Here is an 11,130-nt window from a genome sequence, read left to right on the forward strand (position 1 = left end):
CTTCTCATTCAGCACTTGGTAACTTGGTGGTTGGAGGAACTGTGAAGATTGAGCATTCTTTGTTGTTTTAATTAAACCTCCTTTTTAGGCAAGCTCCAGGTCCCTGTGTCTCAGGGGTGTTGCACTCTCTTTTTTCTCGCCTCTCCCATGGTTGTATGTGGCCCAGAGCCACTTATCCAGGAACATTTTTTTCCTATTCCCTTTCTGTTACTCAGTACAATGAGTTTTAAATCTAAGGGTGACAGTGTTTGTTGCTCTTCTCTTCACAAATTATATAGAGGAAATATAGGAGATGTAGGGGTGAAAAGTTCTGAGTAGAATCTTCTATCCTGCCTACATACATGCAGTTTCCCTCTCCCAGGTCTGTATCATATTGGATACTTGCTTAGTGGTCTTCCTGATATTTTCTGTGAATATCTAATAGGTTTTGTTCAGAAAGAACTTACAAAAGAATGGGGATTACCCCAATTTTGTGTTGCTCCAAGGACTTTACACTGCTCAACACCCTGGAGTTGACTTAAGTAAACCTATCAGCTATTGTGGCTAAAATCTTTCAGATGTCTGGTTTATATTCCTTGGGCATGTATGTGCTCTCATCTCCTCTCTCCCCACAGATACCCATCTTTCCTTATATTTGAGGCCAGTTCTTCCCTCTGTGACCTCAGCTTTCCAATGGGTTTGAAAAGAGGTCATGAATTTTAAAGTTAATCTGGGTCTTCTACATTATAAGGATGAGAGTGACACGCCTTTTAGCCTGGGCTTCCCTTGTGGCTCAGCTGGCAAAGAATCTGCCTGCAATGTGGGAGACCTGGATTTGATCCCTGGGTTGGGAAGATCCCCTGGAGAAGGGAAAGGCTGCCAACTCCAGAATTCTGGCCTAGAGAATTCCATGAACCATACAGTCCATGGGATCACAAAGAATCAGACACTACTGAGTGACTTTGACTTTTGACTCCAAAGTGAAAGCCAAATGTTTTATTCAGTTCAGTTCAGTTCAATCGCTCAGTCGTGTCCAACTCTTTGCAACCCCATGAATCGCAGCACGCCAGGCCTCCCTGTCCATCACCAACTCCCAGAGTTCACTGAGACTCACGTCCATTGAGTCAGTGATGCCATCCAGCCATCTCATCCTCTGTCGTCCCCTTCTCCTCCTGCCCCCAATCCCTCCCAGCATCAGAGTCTTTTCCAATGAGTCAACTCTTCACATGAGGTGGCCAAAGTATTGGAGTTTCAGCTTTAGCATCATTCCTTCCAAAGAACACCCAGGACTTATCTCCTTTAGAATGGACTGGTTGGATTATCATACTTTAATTTTCAGAAATACTTTCTTTCTCTGATTTTTTTTTTTTTTTTTTGCCTTTGAATAAAAACCTGCTGTTGCTTTAAGGATATACAATCTTCTCTAATCTAAGAATATGTATAAGAATTTTAAATATTATATTTCCAAAATTATTTCTTCTTTTTCTGCTGTTGTCTGTTCTGTTTGTTCATTTTTTACCTTCTACCTTATTGTTTTACTTTTCTCTACTGTTCATTTTTAAATTTCCATCTCTCTTTATGAATTGAGCTTAGGAGAATTAATGAAAGTGACTGACCATCTTCTAGTATATTTCCCCAACAGTCTTCCCCTTGGAATGTAAGACTTGCATGGGTGTCTACATGCTCAGTCACATCCAACTCTTTGTAACCCCATGGACTACAGCCCACCAGGCTTCTCTGTCCTTGGGATTTTCCAGTCAAGAATACTAGAGTGAATTGCCAGTTCCTCCTCCAGAGCATCTTCCTGACCCAGGGATCGAATTCTCTTCTCCTGCATCTCCTGCATTGGCAGGCAGATTCTTTATCACTGAGCCACCTGATAAGTCCATAAGACCTGCATGGAACCCCTCTACACATGTTTTTGAAAAGGTTTTACTTAGATGTGAAAATGGAATGGATGCAATAAGCTGTTACCTTCTCCATTGCCAAGTTAAGATGAGATTTATTCTGAAGCACTGATCTGTATTCTTAGAGCCCTCCTCTACTCCCTAGTGTATCTTTGCTTTTCTGAAGGAATCCCACTTTAGTTTTAATGAAAAAAAAAATCACACTCCACTAGTTACAGTCCTTTGTACCGGCTAATTCTAAATATAGTAGAGTTCATTGAGCAGAATATGTTTTATACGTATTGGAGATTTTTCTGTGGGCGAATTTTCTTCAGTTTGGTTTATTTATTTCCTCAATTCCATCTACCTTAAAGTATCTAGAAAAATTTTTTGTGGGGAAATGTGTTCAGCTACTATGGTCTCAATGTTTATGTCTCCCAAGAATTCATATATTGAACCTCAACCCTTAAATGATAGTATTAGGAAATGAGGTCTTTGGAAGTTATTAGGTCATGCAGGCTGGGCCCTCACAAATGTGATTAGTGTCCTTATAAAAGATTAGTATCCTTTCAGTATGTGACATTATAATGAAAAGTCGGCCCTTCTAAGCATTGGAACCTCACTAGACACAAAGTCTGCCAGTGCCATGACCTTGTGCCATCCAGCTTCCAGAAATATGAGGAATAGATATTTACTATTTATAAGCCACCCAGTCTATGGTATTTTTGTTATACCAGCCTGAACAGAATAAGACAGAGTGGTTTTTATAATTTTCTCTGTGCTCTTCTGAGTTTATTCTTCCTTTCTATTTTTTTTATATATTTACTGTAATTTCAGTGGAATTTTTCAGGAGGAAAGAACTCTCTAAATATAATTTTTAAGACCACCATATTGAATTTAAATTCTTATTGAACTTTTAAAGCATTTATTTCTCCTTTAAAAAGGAAACAAAGTTATTTTAACAGGAAAAGTGTGACATTTTGTAATATTTCAAGTTTTGGTTCCAATTTGTAAATTAATGATATTTATATTACATTTTTTCAGTATAAAATCAATTTGCTCAAAAATATAGGATAGTCATGAGGAAATGTTATATAGATACCATCAGATCAGATCAGATCAGATCAATTGCTTAGTTGTGTCCGACTCTTTGTAACCCCATGAATCACAGCATGCCAGGCCTCCCTGTCCACCAACTCCCGGAGTTCACTCAGACTCACGTCCATCAAGTCAGTGATGCCATCCAGCCATCTCATCCTCTGTCATCCCCTTCTCCTCTTGCCCCCAATCCCTCCCAGCATCAGAGTCTTTTCCAATGAGTCAACTCTTCGCATGAGGTGGCCAAAGTACTGGAGTTTCAGCTTTAGCAGCATTCCTTCCAAAGAAATCCCAGGGCTGATCTCCTTCAGAATGGACTGGTTGGATCTCCTTGCAGTCCAAGGGACTGTCAAGAGTCTTCTCCAACACGACAGTTCAAAAGCATCAATTCTTCGGTGCTCAGCCTTCTTCACAGTCCAACTCTCACATCAATACATGACCACAGGAAAAACCATAGCCTTGACTAGACGGACCTTTGTTGGCAAAGTAATGTTTCTGCTTTTGAATATGCTATCTAGGTTGGTCATAACTTTCCTTCCAAGGAGTAAGCATCTTTTAATTTCATGGCTGCAGTCCCCATCTGCAGTGATTTTGGAGCCCAGAAAAATAAAGTCTGACACTGTTTCCACTGTTTCCGCATCTATTTCCCATGAAGTGATGGGACCAGAGGCCATGATCTTCGTTTTCTGAATGTTGAGCTTTAAGCCAACTTTTTCACTCTCCACTTGCACTTTCATCAAGAGGCTTTTTAGTTCCTCTTCACTATTTGCCATAAGGCTGGTGTCATCTGCATATCTGAGGTTATTGATATTTCTCCCGGCAATCTTGATTCCAGCTTGTGTTTCTTCCAGTCCAGCATTTCTCATGATGTACTCTGCATAGAAGTTAAATAAACAGGGTGACAATATACAGCCTTGACGTACTCCTTTTCCTATTTGGAACCAGTCTGTTGTTCCATGTCCAGTTCTAACTGTTGCTTCCTGACCTGCATACAAATTTCTCAAGAGGCAGATCAGGTGGTCTGGTATTCCCATCTCTTTCAGAATTTTCCACAGTTCATTGTGATCCACACAGTCAAAGGCTTTGGCATAATCAATAAAGCAGAAATAGATGTTTTTCTGGAACTCTCTTGCTTTTTCCATGATCCAGCAGATGTTGACAATTTGATCTCTGGTTCCTCTGCCTTTTCTAAACCCAGCTTGAACATCAGGAAGTTCACGGTTCACATATTGCTGAAGCTTGGCTTGGAGAATTTTGAGCATTACTTTACTAGCATGTGAGATGAGTGCAATTGTGCGGTAGTTTGAGCATTTTTGGCATTGCCTTTCTTTGGGATTAGAATGAAAACTGTCCTTTTCCAGTGCTGTAGCCACTGCTGAGGTTTCCAAATTTGCTGGCATATTGAGTGCAGCACTTTCACAGCATCATCTTTCAGGATTTGGAATAGCTCAACTGGAATTCCATCACCTCCACTAGCTTTGTTCATAGTGATGCTTTCTAAGGCCCACTTGACTTCACATTCCAGGATGTCTGGCTCTAGGTCAGTGATCACACCATCATGATTATCTGGGTCGTGAAGATCTTTTTTGTACAGTTCTTCTGTGTATTCTTGCCATTTCTTCTTAATATCTTCTGCTTCTGTTAGGTCCATACCATTTCTGTCCTTTATCGAGCCCATCAGAAACTAAAATATATAGCCCCTATTTCAAACATTGAGGTTTCTCTTGAAATGTACTGCTATAGAACCTTTTACTTCACCATGAGATTTTATAATCAACTTATGTTTTCATCTTCTCTATAAGAGTAGATAGGCACTGAAGGGATAAATAGCATCCTCTGGGTATCATTTGAGTAAAACAGAGTTTTAAGTAAAGCTCTTAAAAATCTGCAAGTCTAAGAAGGCCTATTACCCTAGTCAAATAAAGGCAATAAGCGTAACAACGGTGGAAGCAACAACAACAGTAAGCAAACCATTCTAGGTTTAAAATTTTACTTTTAAAGATATTGGAAGCAGAAGAACAGTAGAACAGAATAAGAGTCTAGTATTTCAATCTGAATTTGTTTTAGGAAGTTAAATTACATTCAAAACACTTGTAACCATTATGTCTTTTGTCTCAGTAAAAATTATGTGATACAAAGTATATTTCTCACCTGAGATTCATTTGGCAACCATTTCAAGAAAGTTTTCTTTTCATTTTGTTATTGTTGATTTTAATAAGATTTTATCTTTTTATAAGATGCAGTAATTTCAACAGGAACATTTTTCTTGGGGCGAGGGACTAAGATTTATAAGACAAGGGAGAAATTCCCTTTGTAATACCTCATTCATTACTCATTTGTTCTCCTTATAACCTCTCTGGTTGCTGTTACTTCCTTTATGAGAGAAAACAATCTGTGCAGATTTTCTACATGTATGCCCAACTTGCTCAGAAATATAAAGTGTATTAAGGGTCAGAAAAGAAGAATGGAAGAAGGAAGAGAAAGAGAAGCACATGAGGATGAATAATCAAGAAATACATTCAATTTGTTAATCAAACAACCATTCTTTTGTTACTTACAGAGTAGATGGAAAAACACTCACAGAATAAGAGAGGAGACCAGATTATATCTTAAATCAGCAAAGATGCTTATTAACTCTTTTCTCTTTCCTGCTGGTACTGTGGGATGAGAACAATTCATATATATTGAATTTAAGAATATCTGGTGCCACTTTCTCTTGGAGACCCCAAGAATTCTGATGAACAGGAGACTCAGTACTGAAAGACAATGTAGAGGTGAATGTATTGAGCTGACCAAAACGTTCCTCAAAGTTTTTCTGTAAGATGTTACGGAAAATCCTAAAGGAACTTTTTGGCTAAATAACACTTACATTTCCGTCATCATTCTGTGGGCCAGGGCAGGTATGAATGTTCCCTTCTATAATTTTCAGGTAAGTAACATATATATAAGATTCGAAATGTTATCAATATATAAAAACTGAAAGACTAGAGAGTCTAGGTCTGAAAGACCCAAGTCCAATAAGATATGAAGACAGTAACAATTTGGATAGAATGAAGAATCCTCAAGAAATCCTCATCTTTGGGGTCTTAAAAAATAATCTACTTATGACCTAAATTTGTAGGCATGATTTTTCATGAGAGAGCAACAGAGCCAAATGTTTGCAGGGTTTTTTTAATTTGTTTTTTTTTTTTTAATCTCCATGTGTGTCTTTCAGCTACAAACTCAAAAAAGAGCACAGTGTTATTACCCAATTTTTAATCCTCTATACTTCCTTTCCTTAGAAGTGAATTTATCAGGGAGAGAAATCTAGGTTTTCTAGTACTGTCTCTGAGTTGCTGGTCTGTTATTTGTGCCCTCACTTACATTGCTCTGAGTTCGCCTAAGGATGTGTTACTCCACAGCAGGTACTAACCCCAGGTCTTGCATATTAATGCATTTATGTTAAACATCTAATGAAACAAATTACCATTCATGAAGTTAGGAGGCTGTTTCCTCATAGTAGTAATACCTCACAGTAGGTGGATATGTATCTTTCTGATGAAACAAACTTTTCCTGGGAAACAGTGTTAGGAACACAACACAGATTGGAATAAAATCTGGCAGCCTCACATCATCATATCCATTTCTGTCCAAAACCTCAGATCCTTGTATCAAATTTCCTACAGTCTAGGATGCATCTTATAGTTTATTTATAAATGAAGATTGTTAAAACCAGAGGGTGACCACATCAGCTTTTACCATGGCATGCCCCTTTAACCCTACCCTACTTGGATATATAAGTGGCAACTAATATTCTTTGTCAAAACAATGAATGGATAGATGAATAAGTAAATAATAACAGTTATCATGTAACTGGTTTCCATAACATGGCATAGATCATAACTTACCTGTTTGTGAAATATGCATTATTTTCATCTCTAGAATATAGTGAGCTATTAGCTTTTTATTTGCTATTCTGTTTTATCTGTGTCTAAGGAGCTAAGTAAAGCAGAAATCTTTATCTGAAGTCAAAAAGTCTAATCCACTGAGCACACAAAATGTAGCATATTTTACAACTAATGAAGAAGTACAGGAAGTTCCGTTGGAGAGCCTTGGTCAATTACCTAATTGTCAGATGCTTATGTTTTGCCTACTTAACTTCACTGTGCAGCAACTATTAAGTGTAGTGTTTCTCTGTAGCTACCATCTTTTAGCTACTTTTTAAAATTATCTTCCACTTTCATTTGTAACTACCTAGGGGTGAAATGCAATAGCTATTTTTATGGTGGTTAGAGCAGTCCCTGAAGAGATTCATTTAAATTTGCAAAGTACTTTTGTTCCTTTTGAGACTTAAGTGACTGCTCAGCAAATGCAGCATACTGCAAATACCAAGGCTCCTATAAAATAATGTATTGAGACAGATTGTAGATTTGTCTAAGATTACTGTTTTTGTCTTTATATTTACTATTTCTATTTTGACCAAGCTTCTTCTCTTTGTATTGAGTGAAAAAAGTTAAAGGAATTTATTGCCATTCCCATTCCAAATGCAAGCCATTTAAGCAGATAAAAATATTTGATTATCATAGAAGGTCATTTTGGAATATCAGTTCCATTTTCAGTAGATTTTTTTCCATTTGGGAAACAATTTGTGCTTCATGGGAAAAGCAATTTTTTGTTTTAATCATTATCCAGTGAACTCAAAACGGGCAACATTATCTTAATGAGTATGTCAAATTCTCTACACATACATCATTGAAGTATCTGGCTTCACATGGTTTCTTATTTTGAAATGGTTTCAAACTAAACCTATTTTGTTTGTGGTAGTCAAAATGCCCTCTCCAATCTACTTCATGAATTGCTTTAGTTCAGCTAATATGCACCTATTTATAAAGACCCCATAACCTCAATTTGTACAGCCAAGTAAGAGGGAAATAAACAAAAAGCATCAATGTAATATAGAAAAAATAGTTCTGTAACAAATTCTCTATGACATTGTTAAGAGATACTGGAGAGATAGAGTAGATTCTTCTATTATATGTGTAGGTTCATACCTTCTAAAGTCTCCTGATGTATACATATACAAAACAGATTTTTATTAAAAAAAAAAAAACACACAAAACTTTGGTTAAGATCTAACCAAAATCCTTTTCTGGGAAAATTTCCCAGCTTTATCTAATTAATTCTGCTTGTTTACTTATGCAATATTCCCTTTGCAATTAATTACTATGAAAGAATTATAGTCACTTTCTTATTTCATAAGTGGCTTTATATATACATGAATATTTCTTTATGCTATTTATTGACCTAGTTTTTTATAAAGTCTATGAAGTAAAGAGGTTTGGCATCATTCATTTCCATATTGTCTCATAACTAGTAGTCATTTATACTAAAGGGGTCTTCCCTAATGGCTCAGACAGTAAAGAACCTGCATGCCATGTAGGAGACCTGGGTTCGATCACTGGGTCGGGAAGATACCCTGGAGAAGGGAATTGCTACCCACTCTAGTATTCATGCCTGGAGAATTCCGTGGACAAGGAGAACAGGGTTAGAATATTTCTCCAGTTTTAATTTTAGTAATATTGACATGTATTAAAAAAGTAAATATGAGCAGTATAAAATTTGTATCACTATCAATGTTTTTCATTTGAGATAAAAAGTAGTAACATAAATACATCTTTAACACAAATTACATGTTTGTAATTTCACAGTAAGGAAAGCAGCCATAGAATGGTAGAAACTTAGTAAAATTATAATAAAATTTTATGCCTTATTTGTCATTATCTTTTTCCTATTTTTGTAGTGATTTTAGTAAGTGGCACAAATTGCATGGAATACTGAATTTGATTTTTATATATAATTAAATAATGCATTTTAAAATGTAATTACTAACAAAGAGATTAAAATATAATCATAACTTTGTGAAAACATAAAACACATATTAATATTCTCATTTACTATTTTCTTTAATAAAGCTTTTGTCCTTTAAGAGTTAGACACTCTGAATCTGAGCATCTTTCAAGTTCTGGGGAAATTGTTCTTTGTGTGCTTCTTTTAATCTTTTAATCCCTTAATGAGCCTAATAATGTGCTGTGTTCTAAATATAAATTGTCTTGTAACCTAAAAATTCTACACATTTGTTGCCTTTTTCATTAACCACTTCTTCATTGCTTTAAAATAATATTTTTGTTTTTTTAACTTTCTTAATATTTATCCCACATATGATTTTTTATTTTTGTATTTTAACATGAAACATAATTTTTCAGTCAACCACTTCTTATAGCACTATCCTAAAAGGATTTCTTCAAATTATGCCATAGCTACTTCTAAGACATTAGTACTCAGTTCAGTTCAGTCACTCAGTCATGTCCTACTCTTTGCAATTCCATGGTCTGTAGACCCCCAGGATCCTCTATCCATGGAATTCTCCGGGCAAGAATACGGAAGTGGGTTCCATTCCCTTCTGCAGGGGATCTTCCCAATCCAGGGGTCAAACCCAGGTTTCCTGCATTGAAGGCAGATTCTTTCCCATCTCAGCCACCAGGGAAGCCCCAGGTTTTTTGTTTTATTCAAGTTCAATTAACAAAAATATAAATAAAAATAAAAGCTTATTACTATGTTTCAGTCTCTCTTCTAAGTTCTTTTCAGTGTGTATTTTAAAGATCGTATCAAATTTATGTGGCTGCCCCAGTTACTCAGATGGTAAGAAGTTTGCCTGCAGTCTGGGAGACCAGGTTTGATCCCTGGGTTGGGAAGACACCCTGGAGAAGGAAATGGCAACTCACTCTACTATTCATGCCTAGAAAATCTCATGGGTGAGAAGCCTGGCAGGCTACAGTACATGGGGTTGCAAAGAGTCAATATTATTTTTTCAGTCTTACATTTAATGGTCACTGAGGCTCACGAGTTAAAACATTAAGCGAACAAAGTTTACAATGGCAAATTCAGAATTTGATCTCCACAAGGTCAGATGCAAAAGCCACTGTATGGAATTTACCCTATACCAGGAAAAATGGTATTTATAAATTTTACTTTTATTATGCTTCTAACCTCAAAACTGAGAGCCTCTTTGTTCAGATAAAGAGAGAAAGAATATAAATTTGAGAAATCTTTTATCAGCATAATCATATCATCTTACCTGTCATTATCTCACATTGATATTTGCTTCATACTACAATGTGTACCTGAAAAATTATCAGTTGTTAAATATGCTTCACTCTGTCTGTAATTTCATAATCCTATTCATCACAAACTTATGCTTCCTACTTATAAGACTAGCTATATGTGATTTTTACACACCTTCAATTTACTGTTGATCTAAATAATCCTTGTATCACTGATTATTTGGTGAGTATAGAATGGTATACTATGTAAGAAAATAATCACAAATGATAGAACTTTCTTATATATACATAAATATATATGAATGTATTTACATGCACATATAAAATAATATATATATCTACTTATATACTTCATGTATAATTAATATGTAATACATGAGTTGACATTTAAGATTGCACTGTAAAACCTGTACAAATTTAGAGATCTTAAGCATTTTTAGGATTTTCTGCTAATTTCAAGGATATAGGCAATCAAGTGACACAAAGAAGTTGGAAGGAGAAAGAGAAGCTCCCCTGGTCCGTCCTTCCTGTTTAGGATGTGTTCTGGGCTATAATCATACAGCAGATATGTGAGATTATTCTCCTCACATAGTAGGAAAAATTTCAGTTGTAAAACATCTGCTTTATAGTATAAAAAGTTTAGCACTTATATAAAATTCTCCAGGGAGCTCTGATTGAAATCCATAGATCCTGGTTTGTTCTATTAGGTACTTTTTGTAAGCTATGATAATCAACTTTTAATGATCCAGTTCAGACATAGACATACCAGACCAAAAAAAAAAGGAGGGGGAACAATGTAATATATTAAATAATTATGCATATATTCATGCTTTAATATAAAAATGTGAGTTTAATATTATGTATTAACCTATATATTTAGTTTCCTGTTAAATAAATGCTGTTATTTAAACACACCAATAATAGGACCAGTGAACAGAGACAATTAGTAGTAACTAATAGTAAGATTAATTATACTAGTAATATCTGTGAGAAAACTAGAGAGATATGTTTAAATGTTTATTCTGTCACCTAATATAGCAATTTATTTTACCTCTTTCCCCTTATAA

Source organism: Bos javanicus, chromosome 7 (genome assembly GCF_032452875.1).
Source record: "Bos javanicus breed banteng chromosome 7, ARS-OSU_banteng_1.0, whole genome shotgun sequence".
Classification (NCBI taxonomy): domain Eukaryota; kingdom Metazoa; phylum Chordata; class Mammalia; order Artiodactyla; family Bovidae; genus Bos; species Bos javanicus.